Source organism: Chinchilla lanigera, unplaced genomic scaffold, assembly GCF_000276665.1.
Source record: "Chinchilla lanigera isolate Chin_1 unplaced genomic scaffold, ChiLan1.0 scaffold00031, whole genome shotgun sequence".
Taxonomy (NCBI): Eukaryota; Metazoa; Chordata; class Mammalia; order Rodentia; family Chinchillidae; genus Chinchilla; species Chinchilla lanigera.
The window spans coordinates 3,447,669-3,458,537 of record NW_004955432.1 but is presented as its reverse complement, the minus strand read 5'-3'; the positions used below and the strand labels follow the sequence as shown (position 1 = coordinate 3,458,537).

The following is a 10,869-nucleotide window of genomic DNA, read 5'->3' as shown; positions in this document are numbered from 1 at the left end:
GAGGCCGGGGCGGGGCCTGGCGCTCGCCGCCGCGCGGGTTTGTTTATTTTCCCTGTGGGTCGCGGCGCCGGCGCTGCGTGGAGGCGCGCGGGTTACGTGACGCCCGGAGTTGGAGAGAAGACCAGAACCACCTGCTGAAGACCGGAGCTACGGGGGCCGGGCAGGGTCCAAACGGCTCACGTAGGCGGAGGCGCCGCGGGCCTCGGGGTCACGGGGAGAGAAGGGCCTCTCCCGGAGCGAGTGGAAGGAGGGAGGCCCGGCGGGAAATTGGGGCGCCAAGGCCACGCCCCGCCGCTCGCGGGGGTCACCTGCGTCGCGGAGAGCTCTGGCGTGGAGAACGTTGTGAGATAGGGCGGCCGGGCTGCCCGCAACTCGAGGGCGACCTCCCGTTCGTGAAGTCGGGACGGTGCTGCGCCGGATCTCCTAGGGAGAGTAACTGCTCGGTTCTCCGTAGTCAGGCGGCGGTGTCCCGCGGTCCACCTACTCTGTCCGTGGCTCTAGTTCATTTGACAAGCTGAGCGAAGTGACGAACTCAGACCCTTCGGGCACATGGCAATTGATGCCCGAGCTGGAACCCCGCTGTACTGTCTTCCAGTTCTGGCTACACTTCGTGGCACCGTGTCCATAAACCACTCTGACCCAGCCCACCTTGAACACTCCCCATAGGTGAGATGCTGCGGCCTTACAGACGGGAGTTGACTTTCTCGGTGCTCTCAGAGTAAGGAATAAAACAAAGGTAAAACAGTTTTATAGTAAAAGACCGTGATAGGTGCCACGCAGAAGTACAGAGTTCTGCAGAGAGCGTCAAAGCGTCTAGCTCTGTCACAGGGATCGGGAAAGGAAGGCGGCACGCAGAAGGCAAGGGGATTGACCCTGAAGGAAGTGGGGAGGGTTTTACAGCAACAGCATGAAGATGTACTTGAAGGCCGGAGAAAGCTGTGTTCCAGGAAGAGCACAAGCTCTAGGGTATGCAGCGCAGACAAAGGAGAATGGTCCGCACGCGGCAAGTTGGTGAATTGGTGTTTGATTCAGTATTTTGAGTTTTCAAGGTCTAAAAATTTGAGGGAAGCAAAAGCTTTTTCTTTGTGACTACCGAATTTAAAAGGATGTGGTTGAGAGGTGATCTGCAGGAAGGATCTACAGAATTTGTCAACTACTGTAACTGATTAATTGGGGGTAGCAAGAGAACAATAATAGAGGCTTTGAGTTTGTGGACAATTATAAGGAGTAGAAAAAGGAGGGCAGTTCTAAGAGAAAGGAGAAGGAGCACCTTTTTGAGAAGATGATCACTATAGATTTGGACATTTTAAGGGTTTGAAGGGTTTTCAAAGTAGACACGTAGATGTGGACCCTGAGAAATCAGAAATTAAGGTTTTGAAGTTTAGGAACAGAGGACTGAGCAAAAAAATCGATGGGAAAGTATCAGCCCCACAGTGATATTGTGACAGAAGACGGCAGAATCTTGGAAAATTCCTTCTTTTGAGTTTTGCTGAAGTGTGACCATTGGTCCAGCAGAGTGGGCAGCACTAGAAGGTTTGTTAGAAATGCTGATCTCAGGCCCCATCCCGGGCCTGGTGATTCTACGTTGTTATGGTTTATGTCCAGATGTCCCCCCAAAGCCTGGGGCTTTTTGGAGGTGGCTGGATCCAGGATGTAGTGATGCTGGGACTATGAGTGTCTGATATCTGGATTAGTCTGCTGATTGGAGTCACATAGTTCTGGGGGTGGCTGAATGGGTTTACTGAAGACAGAAGAGCCACCCAGGGTGTAAGTGGCACCAACCAATAGGGCTATAGCTTGGATGGAATGAAAGAAGGAAGGCTGCTACTTGCTCCTTCTTACCTTGCATGCCCTGGACAGTTTCTCCTCTGCCGCGTCCCTCTGCCATGCGGTTGTGCCTTGGAGCCAGCTGACTACGGACTGAGACCTTTACAAACTGTGAGCTAAAATAAACCTTGGTAGGTACTGTGTCTCAGTGTTGAGAAAAGTGACTACAACATGCATTTTCAATTTAACAAGAACCCAAGAAGCCAGGCGTGTAATCCCAGCATTTGGGAGGCTGAGGCCGGAGGATCACTGAAAGTTCCTGGGCCTTCAGCCTGGGCTACGTAGCGAGACCCTGTCTCAGTAAAAGACCCCTGCCCCCAAAATTTAAACATATCAAAGTTTGAAAGGCTCTGAGCTAGATGAGAGAGGCCAGCAGAGAGGGGGAAGAAGTGATAGGAAATCCAGGGTAATGCAAAATCCTCAAGGCAAGGTAAATTGAAGTTTCATAAATGCATGCCACAAAGGAGTGTTGATCAACAATACCCAAAACCGCAGAGGTTGAAAGGTACAAAGAAAGAAGGTATGTCTGCATTTTGAAATTAAGTGGTGTGGTCATTATGACTACATTATTCTAATGAACAGTTTGGAAGCATCCACTTTCTAATTGGGATAGCTAGGGACTCAATCTTCACAGTTCCCACTTAATGGGACATATTGAAGTAACTGGGTAGATTTGATAGCAAGAGAGAGTAGAGGTTCTCTTCTAGTTGATGCTGGAAATAAGCAAGATTATTTCAGGAGATGGCTCATTGGCCATCACAGTTTATTTCTCCTCTTTCCCTCAACGCAGTGCACTTTTCACAGCCTCTCTTTCAGCTAGTGTAGTCAGCTACAAAGTCATCCCAAGAGAATGTGAGCAGGAATTATGCCTGCTATTGCCAGGCCATGGCCTTTACTCTGAGAATATGTATGCCTTCTTCATTAGTGTCTTGGTCATTGGGACAAAATACCCCACACCTGCAATTTATAGCAGGAGAGGTTTATTTTGGCTCACAGTTACAGACTGTGGTTGACTGGCACAAAGAAAGAAATGGGTTGGCAGAGAGTCCTGGTTGAGAGCTGCTCACTTCCTGGTGGCCAGGAAGCGGAGTGAGAAGGGAGGAGCCAGGGAGGGAGATGCCCCCTTCCAGGTCACACGCCCAGTGACTGCCTCTTCTGACCACATCCCATCTCCTAACAGCACATTCAGTGGTAGCACCCCCATGATGCAATCCGAAAGCCCAACCCCCCCGCATTCATGAGAGTTTAGGGGTCGTTCTTGATCTAAATCATAACAATTGGTTTACTCTTTCTCCAGCTGGACCCCCAACGAGGCACCTGTGCTTTGATTATGCAGATGAGTGCAGAGCCACTAGGAAGAAGGTACCTGGAGAAAGGACAGCAGGCACAGGGAACATTCGATTATGTGAGCAGCATATACATTTCTGTTGAGTCGGAACTATAGCCTTTGCAGTCCATTTGTTGTAGCGCGTTACCTACTCTAGCTATCATATTCCTTAACTGAAAGTAAAGATGGGAAAACAGAGGTTAAAGTAGGATCTATGAGTGAGGGAGAGTGAACTGACTAGGGAATCATAGTAAGGTTTCCTTTAGGGAGAGGTTATGAATTTTAAAATTTATTTTTTTATTATTTTAAACAGAAAAGGTAATACCAAAACAGTTTCAAAACAGGCTGGTAGGAGAGTAACAATAATTAATATACTGTATATTGTTATATTCATACTAGTTATTCAGAGTACGAGATAGAGGCATGAAATAGAGTCCAAAAACTACTAGCACAAACCTTTCTTTTCAATGGACTAAGAGAAACTAGCTATGTAACTATCTCAACTATCTTGTGTGTGTGTGTATGTGTGTGTGTGTGTGTATAATTTTCCATTTCCCTTCCTTTCCCCTTTCTTCCATCACAGTTTTTTTTTTCTTTTGAACAGTTTCTTTCCTAGTCACAATATCTGTTGTATATTTTGGGTCCTACTTACTCATTCAGTTACTCACACCAGTGAGATAATACATTGTTTACACATATGGGTCTGATTTATTTCACTTACAAGTATGGTCTAGAGTTGCATCCATTTACCTATAAAAGCCTCAAGTTTATATTTCTTTATATCTGAGTAGTACTTCATTCTATAAAACTACCATGTCTTACTTACCCATTCCTCCACTGATGGGCATTTGGGTTGTTTCCAAGATTTAGGTATTACAGATGGTGCTGCTATAAACATGGGTGCACATATATCACCGTGGTATGATGTTTTTAAGTCTCTAATGGCACCTCTAATCCTAGTTTTTGAGGAATCTCCACATTGATTTCCACAGTGGTTGCCCCAGTCTACACTCCCACCAACAGTGGGTTCCTTTTTTCCCCACAGCCCTGCCAGCATTTGTTATTGGTTGACTTCTTGATAATAGCCATTCTTTCTGAGGTGAGATGGAATCTCAGTGTTGTTTTAATTTGCATCTCTCAAGTGACTGATGATATGGAACATTTTTTCATATATTTATTTGCCATTTGTATTTTTTCATCTGAGAAGTGTACATTTATCTCAAGTGCCCATTTTTGGGTTGGGTCTTTGAATTTTGGGGACCTGATTTTTTTCAGTTCTTCATATGTTCTAGATAGAAGTCCTTTGTCTGAGCAACAATTGGCTCTAATTTTTTCCCACTCTGTGGATTGTCTTTTCACTCTGTTGTTGATTTCATTTTTTGTGCAAAAGGTTTTTCATAAGGTGAGATAGCATTTGTTGATTCTCTGTAGTCTTTCCTATGTGGTCTGGGTTTTATTCATGAAGACTGCCTACCCCTATGTCTTCAAGATTTCTACCTATTTTCTTTTCCTATATAATAGTGTTTCTATTTCAATACTTAGATTTTTGATCCAGTTTGACTTCAGTGTAGTGCCTGGTAATAGACATGGGTCTAGTTTTAGTCTTTGGCACGTGGAAAGCCAGTTTTTCCAGCACCATTTGTTAAAGAGACTGTCTCCAAGTGAACTTGTTTGGCTCTTTTGATGAAGATAAGGTGGTTTAATGTGTTTGGAGTTGTGTCTGCATCTTCTATTCTGGTCCACTGATTCTTTGTTCTGCTTTTTTTTCCAATACCATGCTGATTGTATCATAGTAGCTTTGTAGTATAATTTTAGGTCAGGGATTGTGATATCCCCTGACTTCCTTTGGTTGCCCAGAAATGCTTTTGCTATTTTAGGTCTCTTCCGGTTCCATATGAATTTTAGGAATGTTTTCTCTAGTTCCATGAGGTATGCTAATGGTATTTTGATCAAGATTGCATTAAATATGTGTAACAGTTTGGAGAGTATGGCCATTTTCACTATGTTGATTCCTTTTATCCATGAGCTGGGGATATCTTTCCATTTTCTGATACCTTCTTCAATCACCTTTTCAGAGTACTGCAGTTTTCAAGTCATAGATCTTTCACTTTCTTAAATTAGATTGATTCCTAAGTATTTCATTTTTTTGGATGAATTCTGCTTGGTTATGGTGCGTAACCTTCTTGATGGTTTGCTGCATCTGTAATGATTTCAGTTTGCATCTACGTTCATTAGAGAGATTGGCCTGTATTTTTTTTTTTTTTTTAGTTGAGTTCTTCTCTGGTTTTGGAATCAGGGTATTACTTGCTTCCAGAAATGATTTTGGAAGTAATGTTTCTTTTCAGTTTTCTTAAAGAGTTTCAGCATTAGTGGCATTAGTTCTCTAAATTTCTGGTAGAATTCAACAATTAATCTATCAGGACCTGAGCTTTTCTTTGTTGGTAAATTTTTTAAATTACATTTTTAATTTCATTGGCTGATATTGGGTTATTTAGAATTTTTATATCCTCTTGATTTAGTTTTGGCAATTGATTGTGTCTAGGAATCTGTCCATTTCTTCTGTGTTTTTCATCTTATTAGAATATAGGTTCTCATAGTAGCTATTGGTGATCTTCTGAATTTCTGTAGGACCTCTTGTGAGGTCCCCCTTTTCGTTCCTAATTGCTTAAATTTGTGGTTTTTATTTCCTCTTTTTGATGTGGTTGGCTAATCATTTATCAATTTTATGTATTCTTTCAAAGAACCTACTTTTTATTGATTTTGTATTGTTTTCTTAGTCTTTCATTAATTTATGATTTTTATAATTTCCTCCCTTAATTTTTTTTTCCCTGGAAGTTTGAGATTTAACAGTAGGTTGTGTGTTTTTTTTTGTTTTTTTTTTTGTTTTTTTTTTGGGGGTTTTTCTCCGGTACCGGGAACCGAACTCACGACCTTGCGCTTGCCAGGCAGGCGCTTTGCCACTGAGCTAAATCCCCAGCCCCAACAGTAGGTTGTTTATTTGAGCTCATTCTGCTTTCCTGATGTAAGAGTTCATCACTATAAATTTCTCTTGTAGGACTGCTTTCATTGCATCCCATAAGTTTCAGTATGTTGTATTGGCATTATTAATTATATATACTGTTTAATTAAATCTTTAATTTCCTGTGTGACCCATTGGTTGTTCAGAAGTGTGTTTTTTAATTTCCATGTGTTTATGTAGTTTTTGTGATTTCTGTTGTTGATTTCTCTTTTCATTGCACTATGGTCAGATAGTATGCATGGGATGATTTCAGTTCCTCTACATTTATTTAAACATGTTTCATGGGCTAATATGTAGTATGTTTTGGAGAACATCCTTGTGCAGCTGAGAAGAATGTGTATTCTGATGTTTTGGGGTGGAACACTGTGAATATTTATCAAGTCTGTTTGTTCACAGGCTTGGTTTGATTCTGATATTTCTTTGCTGATTTTTTTTGCCTAGTTGATCTATTTGTGAGAGTGGGGTATTAAGGTCTCCCACTATAATTGTGTTAGTACTTATTTGGTTTTTCATGTCTGGAGAGGTCATGAATTTGTAGAGACTAGTTGGTTGTGCCTTATTTTTTGTTCATGTCCAGGTACTAAGTGGGTAGTTACAGTGCTAAGTAGTACTGAGATTTGGCTGGGCAAGTATAATGGGGAAAGAAGGGAAAAACAGTTAAGGGTAGAAGCAAAGAAGACATTTTAATCTCAGGTGTTGTAAGAAGTAAGATTAAGGGGCTAGTGGTATAGTCAGTGGTAGAGTGCTTGCCTAGTGTGCACACGGCCCTAGGTTCAATCCCTATTACTGCACACACAGAAAAAGTAAGGGGGTGAAATTCAGTGAAAAGATGGTAGGGTATCTGATGAGGCTGAAGAATTGTTGGAGTTTGCAGTTTAGGTCCAACAGGGAATGACCTAGAAAGATAAGAAACCAACTGAAGAATGAAAAGCTTGAAATAAAATTAGAGGAGGGGCAGTGGTTACCAGTTAGATGAGGATGTAGGGAATGATCCTGAAAATGAGTAACAGAGTTCTGTTATTTTGGTATTAAGTGTCCTCCACAGGTCCTTGTGGGAAAGGCTTGGTGTCCACCATGGAGATATTGAGAGGTGCCAGGACCCTTAAGATGTGTGGCCTAGTGAGCGGCCTTTAGGCCATTGGGGCATGCCCTTGAGGGGGAACTCACGGGCAGTGGAACCCCAGCACTCTGCTCAAGTGCTGTTTCACTTCCTAGCTGTGAGGTGACTAGTTTTAGGTTTTACTCCCTGCCATGATGTGCTCCTTCACCACAGCCCTAAAAGCAATGGAGTTAACTGGTCATGGGCAGGACTGTTTTTTTTTTTTTTTTTTTTCCAGTACGGGAAATTGAACTCATGACCTTGCACTTGCCAGGCAGGCGCTGTGCTGCTGAGCTAAATCCCTAGCCCCCGGCAGGACTGTTTAAAACTGAGCCAAAGTAAACTTTTTCTTTTTAGAAGTTGAGTATACCTGGGCCATGGGTGCTTTAATATGTTAAACTCTTGTTTTGTTTGTTTGTTTTTTCTTTTTGAGACAGAGTCTCACTATGCAGTTCAGGCTGAACTTGAGCTCACTTTGTAGCCCAGGCTGGTCTCCAACGATCCTCCTGCCTCAGCCTCCCAAGTGCTGGGATTACAGGTGTGTGCCATCACGCCAAGCTTTAAACTCTTGAAGATATTTTGTTTTAACAGGTGCATTAAGTTTTATATTGCTAGTGTGGGATTTCTATTTGCTTCTGACCTCTCAAATTACAGATGGTAACTGCTTTCTTTCATAGGAAATGCCCATCTGTCTGTATTACAAATCTAACATATGCCAGGCTTCATAGTTTGAATGACTGTGCTTTAAAATTTGCCATAGATTACTCTGTTCTATCTCCAATGTGTATCTCAAATGGATATGTCTGCAGTGACACTAGCTTGCCATATCAAATACACACAATAATCTACACTAAAAACTTGCTGTAATAGCTACAGTTAACAATAAACAGAGATTGATTAATGACTTGACAGATTGAAAATAGCGAGATCACCTGTAGCTTAGAAAATGATGTACCATGTTACACAGCATGAAGGCTGTGTTGTCAGACTGCCAGGGGTTGAATCTCAGCGCTCAGCCCCTGTTTATGGTGAGACTAACACATGTACTCTGTGTAATACATACGATTATTTTAAAGACTGCCTTTAAATTAAGTGTAGATTTTCTGTTACTGTATTTGTGTCCAATTTTTGTGAAATTACCTGTAACTACACCTGATTTTTCCTTAGAAAATCTTCCTTTCTTGCTTAGAAAAATGTTCATTATATGCACACATGTGAGGGCCTAATGGTAACAAGACTTTAGCTTAAACATGGTGCACTGAACACACTGGTTTTTCTCTGTTCCCTCAACTCATTAAAATGACAGTGAGGGGATAAAAATGATATAAAACAACAAAGCAAACAGGGAAAGAGAGCCTTTCTGAAAAGGATGTAGATAAAACTTAGGAACATTAAAAAACAAATGGATGAAGAAATCTAAAAAAAAATTTTTTTAAAGAAAGCAGATGGATGAGTTTAACTGACTTACTAAAGCTGAGAAAGTCAATTGCTAAGCTTTGCTAGGAGGCACAGCCAGCCAGAGAGGGAACCTACTGATGTCACAGAGCCCTGGAAAGACTCTAAAAATGGAGCAGCCGTATCTCTGAGAGCAGAATCTCCTGTGAAAGTTTTTCCAACAGAAGGAAGGTTCTTCCCACTCTACTCTCTGATTCACTCCATGCTGCCCGACCAAAAGAGAGATGTTTACTCTGAGGACAGGCTGCTCCAGAGATCTCTAGACACCCAGGCAGAGCAGAGGACAGGCATGGCCCATTGCACAGAAAAGCAGAATTTATTTTTTAAATCGGATTTTATTGGTAATTTTAGATATACATAGCAATCACATTCATCAAAGAGAATTTGTACCTGTACATGATATAACTTGTTTTTTCCCATTCCCTTACCCTCCCCCTTCAACCCTTCCTGCCCACCTTATTTATAAAAGCTTTGTTTCCATGTTTTCCTTCTTTTCTCATTTTTTTGTTTTGTCTTTTTTTTTTTTTTCTGCAGTTCAAGCTAGACTTGAGGTCACTTGTAGCCCAGGCTGGTCTCGAACTCGCAATGATCCTCCTGCCTCAGCCTCCCGAGTGCTGGGATTACAGGCGTGTGTCACCACGCTGGCTCATTTTTTTTTTTTTACTTTTCCCTTCATTTCTTTACCCCAGCCCCCTCCCTTGAAAGCAGAATTTGGTGACATTGTGCATACTCAATTACAAGACAGGCTTCACCAGCTTCCTCTCAAATTCAGATTTTAGAATGCTGGGATCCTGTCAGGAGATTGAAATCTTTCTCTTAGGAGAAAAGCAGCTGGTCCAAGGGAAGAGGCCTTCAAATACCGAAGTTTGGGGTCTGACAGTGAAGAATGTGGCTCGTTGCTTGTCTCTTAAGAGTGAAGCTCAACAGTTGACAAACCCTGTCCTGTTCATACCAACATGGGCTCTAAAGTACTTTCTATTTTTTTTGCAATGGAGTCTTATTATGTTGCCCAGGCTGGCCTTAAACAACAATCCTCCTGGCTCAGCCTCTGGAGGCTTAAATGTGGGTGAATAGTTGAGGCCCTCCACTCATTTGAAGAAACCCCTTTACATGAAAGACCAGCATAAAATGACAAACAGAAAAGACATCAGAAGTGATGGATCAAGCGTCTAATGTGCCTGAACTTTATGAACAAAATTCATGGCTTTAGTGGGACATAAAAAGATGAAATGCTGGTAGATACAGAGAAAGCTAGGCAACCTAAGAAGAAGGAATTATAAACTCCAAGGAAAACAATATTTCCAGCAGACTGATTGCTTAAGAATGTTTGATGTCACTCCCTGGATAAGAATTATACTTCTCTGCCCCTTTGACGTCAGACTTGGCATTGTGGATGGTGCTGGCTGATGAAATCAAGGCAAAAGGGAGTAATACGTCACTTACGGGCAGAGCTGCAAGAGCCTGTTCCTGCTTCCCTGTCCCTGCCCCTGCCACAGGTCAGCACTGCACAGGTCAGCTGGCTTGGCTGGCTGAGTCCTGAGTGAGGATGACACAGAGCAGAACAGTGGCTGACCTGCTGCTGAACATGTGGATGAACGAGGAAACTTTCATTGCTGCTAGCCGACATCCCAGGAAAGGGGTTGTGGGGTTTCTGTGGTGATTTATTAATGTGGCTTGATTAAATTCTCCTGAATGATGCAATGTGAAATGCAATGGACTGTATTTATTTTATAGTCATAAAAATATATAAATAGGGCTGGGGTTTAGCTTAGTGACAGACTACTTAGCTAACTAGCATGCATGAGGTCCTAAGCTAAATCCTCAGCACCAGAAAATAATTATTTAAAATTTAAATTTAAAAGCTCAAAACAAAAAATTTAACTCTTAAACCATATACATAATCACTTGGAAAAAATATTTTTGTTGAAAAAAGAAAATCAAGGATGAGGGGCTGGGGATTTAGCTCAGCGGCAAAGCGCCTGCCTGGCAAGTGCAAGGTCGTGAGTTCGGTTCCCGGTACCGGAGAAAAACCAAAAAAATAAAAAAAATAAAAATAAAGAAAACAATGAGAAATGTATTTAGAACCTGTGTCCAACTTTTTCTCTATTCCTCATCTTTCAACAAAGTATTAGTGAATAGTAA

At 41.9% G+C, this 10,869-nt stretch overlaps 1 long non-coding RNA gene across 1 annotated transcript in view; it reads left to right on the top strand.

The window, feature by feature from the left end:
- Window positions 1-49: 49 nt before the first annotated feature.
- The window catches only part of LOC106148902, a 19,646-nt gene continuing 8,826 nt past the window's right edge, over window positions 50-10,869 (top strand). The window contains exons 1-2 of the long non-coding RNA XR_001234654.1: window positions 50-1,958; window positions 3,125-3,232. This is a non-coding gene — a long non-coding RNA (uncharacterized LOC106148902). The remainder of the gene's footprint in view (window positions 1,959-3,124; window positions 3,233-10,869) is intronic.